Raw genomic sequence first — 8,824 nt, forward strand, 5'->3', positions numbered from 1 at the left:
CCAACTTTTACAGAACAAATCATGTAAAAAATAATCCGTGCAGCCATCTGCAATAAATAAACAGGATAGTTAGTGGTGACTGGGGAGTTTTCTTCTGCTTGTAGAGTTGTTTTATTTATTATTATGTGAACATGATCAACATGTGTTTGTTGTTGTTCAGGCAGGCCACAGGCTGCAGTGAGCATTTAAAAAATCCTAGTTTGAATCAGTAAAAAACGATTCAAGGACTTTTTTCGAACCATTTGAATATTTGTTTCAATATTTCAGCCCTATTAGCTCTGTTAGCAATTAGTTGACCGCATTTAACCGTTAACTGGTTCAAAACATTGAAAACATGCATCATGAGAGCTACATACCTTTATCTGTCTCCTCTTTTTTCTTTTTTTTCCCCCTGAATGGGGCAACTGGTGGTTTTAGCCTTTTTATGTTCATCTCTTCTGTTTGGCTCCTGACTCAGTAAGTTTCCTTTAGTCAGGACTAAACAATTTGACCTTGATGGGGGGGTGACCACAAAATCGTTTTGTTTTTCCTTTTTTTATTCGGCCATTTCACACAATTCAGAGAAACCTGAAAGAAGGCCTGTGTTTATGATATTATGAATGAAATATGGAAGAACGTTAAGATGTGATTGACTTTAGCCATGTTAATACAGTTGATTCAGCCCCTGCACGCTCATTTCATTTGGGAAAGACGCAGAGGTGAATTCCCCCGCCGCACCCCTCCCCTTCCTGTTCTTCATAGACACACGGTGCACGTGAACGTTCTCAGTCAGCAGGAGCGCCTGCAGCTGCAGGAGGCGCCAACTTGCTGTTTCCAATCCAGACACTGTCATATGACAGATAATAGAAAACCTCGGTGCGGCGCAGATTTCCTTTTTTTTTTTTTTTTACTCCGCGCTTGTGCGCCCGTTTTGTGTCATGAAAAAATGCCGCCCCAGGCAACTGCCCTGTCTGCCCGTGCCTAAAACCGCTACTGGATAGCCTTCCTATGAAACAGTAAGGAATAAGATTTTGTTTTATTAAGTAGAAGTTTATTGGCTTATAGCCACTGCTGAGCAGCTTCAAAATCGTGTTGTAGGGATACATTTAATTCATTTGAATTCAATTCAATTCAATTTTATTTATATAGCGCCAAGTCCAGGGCCAGATTAAGACTTCGTTGTACCCTGGGCAACAATATTCAAGGGCCCCATCATCACGACCCAAGGATCACCATAATATGGTCACATACAGAATATATTACTGTAATATGCAGTAAATATACTCAATACTTGAATGCCTGACTTCATGTAACCCGCTCAGGGTAACCTTTGACCCACCTTGTGTGGACTGACCAATGAGGAGAGAGTCTTAACTTGAGGCCCTCTCTTCATTGGTCAGTCTACAAGAGACTGACTCTCAACTGATGTTCAAAGCGAACAGTCTCTGTGCAGCGCAAAAGCCCGGGTGGACAGTTTGTTTAATACAGGGTGATCATATTTCCATTTCCAAAAAAGAGGACAGGGGATCTGTGCCTATGACATCACACTATGGCAACGCCACACAACGCTGGGACCCATTTTTTGTAAGAACTAAATTAATATCAGATTCTGTCAATAAAAGGGCTCTAAAACAATAAATACTTAGCATATTTACTGCAAAATCTCATTTTTCTGCTTTAGTGCTGCAATAAGGTTTTATTAATAATAAATTATAACTTTTGTTTTAGTACAGCATCGGTACGCTTCCTCTGTACAGATTATTAAGGATGCATGTTTCAGCTGTGAGATTAGACGATAGGATCAATGAAAAAATAAGTTGTCACACACTCCATGGAAACTTTCAGAGAATCCACAAATAGTGGCTTTCAGATGGTTTTGTTACTTTTTGCAAGTTTAGAAAAGAAGCAGATGAGACAGCATGTCTGATAATTTAGTTTTTCATCTGATAATATTAGAACATGTCAGTAATGTCTGAGGGGCTTTTATAAACACTGTATAACTAACACTACTGGAGAGGGTATGAATTACACAGAGGCTTCTGGGGAGCCCAGATGGTGGTAGGGTGGTGGTGGTGGGTGGGGGTGGGGGTGGGGGGGGGGTCATTTTGCCTTGGCCCCCAAAATGTCTTGAAACGGCCCTGGGTGTGTGACTGAGTTGTGAAGGTGATCTGAATTGTATCAGATGTATAAATATTACATGTGTATACCTTATTGTTTTGCAGGTAAAAACGTGTAGTGGAGATAAATCTACCTACATTTTACTTTTCAACACTTTGTTTTGTTTTTTTGTTTTTATTTAACTATATTTTCCTGTCCTGTCTGTCTCTCATCTTCCTGCATCTCCTCTAAACTCTCCAGAAAAACTGCTGCCTGGATTCTTACTTTTTCACCTCATCAGTTACTTTTGAGCAGATCAAAGGGATCTCCTGACCACAAAGCGGAGAGCGCGTTTCGATGCGTCAGTGAGGTGAAATCACCGCAGCACAGGTGATGAGCTCCGCAGTGGCAGAGCGCTTCAAGCACAAATGAGACAGAAAGTAGAGAACATGTGCGGACATGAAAGATCGTGTGTTAATTATAGTTTTTTGGTTGCGCCACTTTGAGAATGGACCGTGCGCTGGACGCAGCAGCCTGGAGCGCTGCGCACCGATCATCGCTCTGCCGCTCTCTGCTGAATGATAATATAGAATATAGGTAGAAAACTTTTTTCCGGCTCCCCTGAATGTGTATATACAGCTCCCGCATCCCTGCTCCTGGATGAAAAGCCGGACATTTTCATCAATACAAGAACCCGGACATCCCGGACAGAGTGAAAAGCGGACATGTCCGGGGAAAACAGGACGTACGGTCACACTAGTTTAATATAAAGCGGGAGATTACAGATACAGTAATTTGCTCGTGCCCTTGCTGCCCTGGGCCCTTTAGAGTTTGTGGGCCTGGGCAATTGCCCAGTTGCCCATATGGTTAATCCGGCCTTGGCCAAGTCACGACAAGAGTCATCTCAAGGCACTTCACTTAATACAGTAAACATTCCAATCCAGGTCAGTTCACTAAGCCAATCAGAAAAAATGTTTCCTACATAAGGAACACAGAAAAATTGCATCAAGTCATTGACTATTGTCAGTGACTTTACAGCAGTCCTCATACTAAGCAAGCATTTAGCGACACTGGAGAGGAAAACTCCTTTTTAACAGGAAGAAACCTCCAGAGAATCCTGGCTCAGTATAAGCAGCCATCCACCACGACTCACTGGGGATTGGGAGACAGACCACACACACACACACACACACACACACACACACACACACACACACACACACACACACACACACACACACACACACACACACACACACACACACACACACACACACAAGCAATTTTCTTAGTAAATATTCTATTTGGTGAGAGATAAACTTTATTGTATTTATCCTAGTGAATCTATAATTAAACGGGTAAACTAGCAGTAGCACATCCAACGTCAAGGAAAGCAAAAAGTTATTATCAGGAGAGGGAGAATGTTTAAGTGGTTAGCAGTAGTGTGCTAAACGATGGCCCCTTCCATGAGGCCACCACAGCTCAGCAGAACATCAATGTAGCTTCTTCTGGGGAGAAAAACACCTGAAAAGTGGTCAGTGTATCCTCCAGCAGTCTAAGCCTATATCAATCAATCAATCAATACTTTATTAATCCCAGAGGGAAATTAGAGTTTCAGTACACACAATTCAGAGATCAGACATAACATGGGCAAGACACATGACGAGAATTGGTGACTGTGATCTAGCAGCATAACTGCAGAGATCACTCTGGATAACCTAGCCTTTTTAGATGGAGGCATGTTGGAGGCAGGGCAAGGGAGAGCCGTCTTTACCGACTGTACACTCCACCTCCCTCTACTCCCCCACTTGTCCAGATCTAGGCTAACATCAAATTTTAACTATAGGCCCTATAAAAAAATGTTTTAAGCCTAGTCTTAAAAGTAGACAAGGTGTCTGCCTCATGGACTAAAGCTGGGAGCTGGTTCCACAGGAGAGGAGCCTAATAACTAAAAGATCTGCTTCCCATCCTAATTTTAGATATTCTGGGAACCACCAGTAAACCTGCAGTCTGAGAGCGAAGTGCTCAGTTAGGAACGTATGGAACAATCAGATCACTGATGTATGATGGTGCTTGATTATTAAGAGCTTCATATGTGAGAAGGAGGATCTTAAAATCTATTCTGAATTTAACAGGTAGCCAATGTAGGGAAGCTAAGACAGGAGAGATATGATCTCTCTTTTTAATTCTCATCAGAACTCTAGCTGCAGCATTTTGGACAAGCTGAAGACTTTTAACTACATTATGTGGAATTCCTGAGAGTAATGAATTACAGTAATCCAGACTTGATGTAATAAATGCATGAACTAGTTTTTCAGCATCACTTCTGGAAAGGATGCTTCTAATCTTAGCAATATTCCGAAGGTGGAAAATGGAAATCCTACAAACCTGTTTAACTTGGGATTTCAATGACATGTCCTAGTTGTACATAACACCAAGGTTCCTTACTTTGTTCTCGGAGATTAATGTAGTGCCATTCAGGTCAGGTGATTGACTAAGCAATTTCCTTTTCTGGATTTCTGGTCCAAAGATGAGAACTTCCGTCTTGTCTTGATTTAAAAGCAAAAAGTTTAGAGTCATCCAATTTTTTATGTCCTCAAAACAAGCCTGTAATCTAACTAACCGATTAGGTTCATCAGGGTTAATGGATAAATATAACTGAGTATCGTCAGCATAACAGTGGAAGTTTATCCAATGCTGTCTAATGATTTTACCAATTGGGAACGTATATATAGTAAAAAGATTTGGTCCAAGCACTGAACCCTGTGGTACTCCACAAGTAACCCTGGAGTATGAAGAATATTTGTCATGTACATTTACAAAATGAAATCTATCAGACAGGTAGGATTTAAACCAGCCTAGTGCTGTTCCGTTGATCTTTACAACATGTCCAAGTCTTTCTAAAAGAATATTCTGATCTACTGTGTCAAAGGCAGCACTGAGATCTAACAAGACTAGAACAGACACAAGATTCTTATCTGAGGCCATGAGAATATCATTTGTAACTCTCACTAATGCAGTTTCAGTGCTGTGATACTCTAAAACCAGATTGAAATTCCTCAAACAGAGCATTAGTGTTTAATGCTCACATACTTGGATGGCCACTATTTTCTCTAGGACTTTGGATAAAAATGGAAGGTTAGATATTGGTCTATAATTCATTTGGTCATCTGGATCCAGAGAAGGCTTCTTAAGTGAAGGTTTGATTACAGCAACCTTAAAATCCTGTGGTACATATCCATGTACTAAGGATAGATTGATTTTATCTAGAATGGGGGCAGTAACCAAATGAAATGCATCTTTAAATAATTTGGTTGGAATTGGATCCAAAATGCAAGTTGAAGGTTTAGATGAAGCTAACATTTTTGATAACTCTGAAAGCTCAACTGGATCAAAATGGTTCAAACACAGATGAGGTTCTACAGTTACCTCAGATGCTGCCTCACTTACTGAGGAAGAAGAAATTGCATTAGGGAGGATGCTAAAGATTGTGTTTCTAATAGAATAACTTTTTTCTTGTAAAAAAATCCCATAAAGTCGTTGCTTCTGAGGGCAAAGGGAATAGATGGTTCAGAGCTATGATTCTGTGTAAGTTTGGCAACTGTACTGAAAAGAAATTTAGGATTATTCTTATTCTCCTCAATTAATTCTGAGAAATAAGCAGTTCTAGTTTGTCGAAGCTTATTTTTTATAAAGCACAAGCTTATTTTTCCAGGATAAGTAGGACATCTCCTGGTGCGTAGAGCGCCATGTTCTCTCTAATTTTCTAGAGTTTTGTTTTAAAGCTTGTAAATGAGAATTAAACCAGGGAGCCAACTTCCTGTCCCTAATTACCTTCTTTTTTAAAGGGGCAACATCATCTAATGCCACATGTACAAAGGAAGTAACATTATGAACTAAGGCATCAATTTGTGAGGGGCTAGAAATGAAAATATTGTCCTCTGCTATGTTCCTCTGAGATGCTGAGGACAGTAAAGATGGATGGATGAGATTTAAAAGATGCAACAGCGTTGTCAGATAGAGACCAACTATAGTGAAATTTACTTTCATGTCTCGAGAACTCAGTTATAAAAAACTCAAAGGTTGTCAGAAAGTGGTCTGAGAGGACTGGATTGTGTGGAAAGATCGTTATTTCCTCACACTCTATGCCATAAGTCAGCACAAGGTCTAATGTATGATGGCAGGAGTGGGTGGAGCTATGTATTTTTTGAGTAAAACCAATTGAGTCTAAGATATTACTAAAGGCTACATTGAGGCTATCATTTTCAATGTCCACATGAATTTTAAAATCCCCCACGACAATGACCTTATGAGTATTTAGCACCAAATCAGATAAAAAATCAGAGATCTGATCCAAAAACACAGAGTAAGGGCCTGGTGGACGATATAAAACTACAAACAAGAGTGGTTTTACAGTTTTGCAATCTGGATTAGGAAAACTAAGATTAAGATGTTCAAATGAACTGTAGCTATTAATTGGTAAGGGACTGATTAATAAGTCTGAATGAAAAATGGTTGTTACTCCTCCTCCTTGCCCTGTACCTCGAGCAATATGATTATTTAAATAATTAGAAGGAGTCGACTCGTTTAAACTAACATAGTCCTCTTGCTGCAGCCAGGATTCTGTGAGAGAGAGCAAAGAGATCTGATTATCACAAATCAAGTCATTAACTAACAAAGTCTTAGAAAAAATACACCTAATGTTCAATAACCCACATTTAATTTTTCAAATTTTCTGCTCAGTTGAATTTGTCCTAATATTTATGAGATTTCCATGATTTGCTTTATTAAGCCTGATATTTAATCTGTGTGACTTTGGTCGTGGGCAGGACACTGTCTCTATCGGGTAGTGGGTGGGTAACAGTACAGAAGCTGCAGAGGGGTGTGTTAAACTACAACTCTGCTTCCTGGTCTGGACCCTGGGTTGCCATGGAGGACTAATAAAACTGACCATGTTCCTAGAAAGAAGAGCTGGCCCATCCAAAGAGGGATGGATGCCGTCTCTTTGCATCAGACCAGGTTTTCCCCAAAAAGTTTTCCAATTTTCAATGTAGCCCACATTGTTTTCAGGACACCACCTAGACAACCAGCGGTTGAAGGACAGCATGCGGCTAAACATGTCGTCACTGGTCTGATCAGGCAGGGGGCCAGAGAAAATTATCCAATGCTAGCCATTAGCGTGCCTAGGCTGGCCACTAGCTGACTAGTGACTCTCTGAGACATGCTAATGGCTAGCCTCTCCGATGTTAATGCCAGCCTATCCATGCTTAAGGTCCGTCAAGGGAGTAGGAAATCCAGCTAGTGGCATGCCTAGGCACGCTAATGGCTAGCCTCTCCGATGCTAACGCCAGCCTATCCATGCTAATGGTCTGTCAAGGAGGTAGAAAATCCAGCTAGTGGCCAGCCTATGCACGCTAATGGCTAGCCTCTCCGATGCTAACACCAGCCTGTCCAGGCTAACGCTAGCCTTTCCATGCTAACAGACAGCAGAGGGAGTGTGTGAACCAGTCAATGACCAGCCGAGGTCTGCTAGTCCCTAGCGTATCTAGTAGTAACGCCGGTAAAGGTGCTATTTCTCAGTAAGCAGCGCCACCCACTCAGTTACCGGCGCCAGCTTATCATTGATCAGATCAGTAGTTTGCTTCAGAATTTATATAGCCTCCTGCTGCTGGGCAGTAGTCTTAATTTTGGCCCCCATACCGCACCATAGTTGCCCGCAAGTGCAGTCAAAGTGTTGACATTGGTGAGTTTGTGTGATGACCAGGTTGAACAATGTAGTCAGTAAATAGTATCCTGACATAATTTGTTTTCCAAGTCTCCAAGGGGACACATGAAGGGCCACAGTGATGTAAACCTGGGCTCAGTGTTGACTGGTATACAGATAGCTAATACTGTGAAAAACATCATTTTTACTCTCCTGGCCTTGGATCCTGTTTGTGAGATGATGATTGACTGTATCTAGACCTATAGGGCCCAAATTGAATGTACAAAAGCTCAAATCTCATATGCAGTTATGCATATCAAAAATCCTAAATCATTAGTGTTGCTCAAATATCATCCAACAAATAATATGAAACACAAGTCATTTATTGTCTATATGAGTTTGTTTGTGAATAAAAGTCACTCTAAGTTTTGACAGTGAAGGTCCATGTGATCTGGAGCTTTCCCTAGCAGGACAAAACGTCCACTAGACCACAACAGATCACGATTACATGATCTAGCCACTTAAGTGACTGATCTCAGTTATGCCGTGGTAAGGTTTTAAACTTTTTTATTTATTTATTTGGTTTATTGGACAAGGACAGCACAAAAGACAACGTTACATGTAAGGGCAATGCAACTGTTGCTTTGTACAGAGGATTTCTATCCAGAGGCTAATTTGCAAAACTAGTCCTTGGTTGGAAATTTAGATATCACTTTATGAGTTTGGTTTACAGTCAGAGTGAAATCAGTGAAGTAGCGAGTTGCATTAGGTTTTCAAACCTTGAGAATCTGGAGAAAAAAAGACTAAAGAATAAAACTACAACTTTCCATAGCGACCGAACTGATGTGAAAAACACTTTCATTCAAATGTAAGCTGGAAACTAAAACAAAGATGCTTATTAAGTTAAACAATTTTGGTTCGGATTTAAGGTTGCTGTATTGAAACCTTTACTTAAGAAACCTTCTCTGGATCCAGATGACCCAATGAATTATAGACCAACATTTTTATCCCTTCCATTTTTATCAAATGTCCTTGAGAAAATAG

Source organism: Nothobranchius furzeri, chromosome 5, assembly GCF_043380555.1.
Source record: "Nothobranchius furzeri strain GRZ-AD chromosome 5, NfurGRZ-RIMD1, whole genome shotgun sequence".
NCBI classification, from domain to species: Eukaryota; Metazoa; Chordata; class Actinopteri; order Cyprinodontiformes; family Nothobranchiidae; genus Nothobranchius; species Nothobranchius furzeri.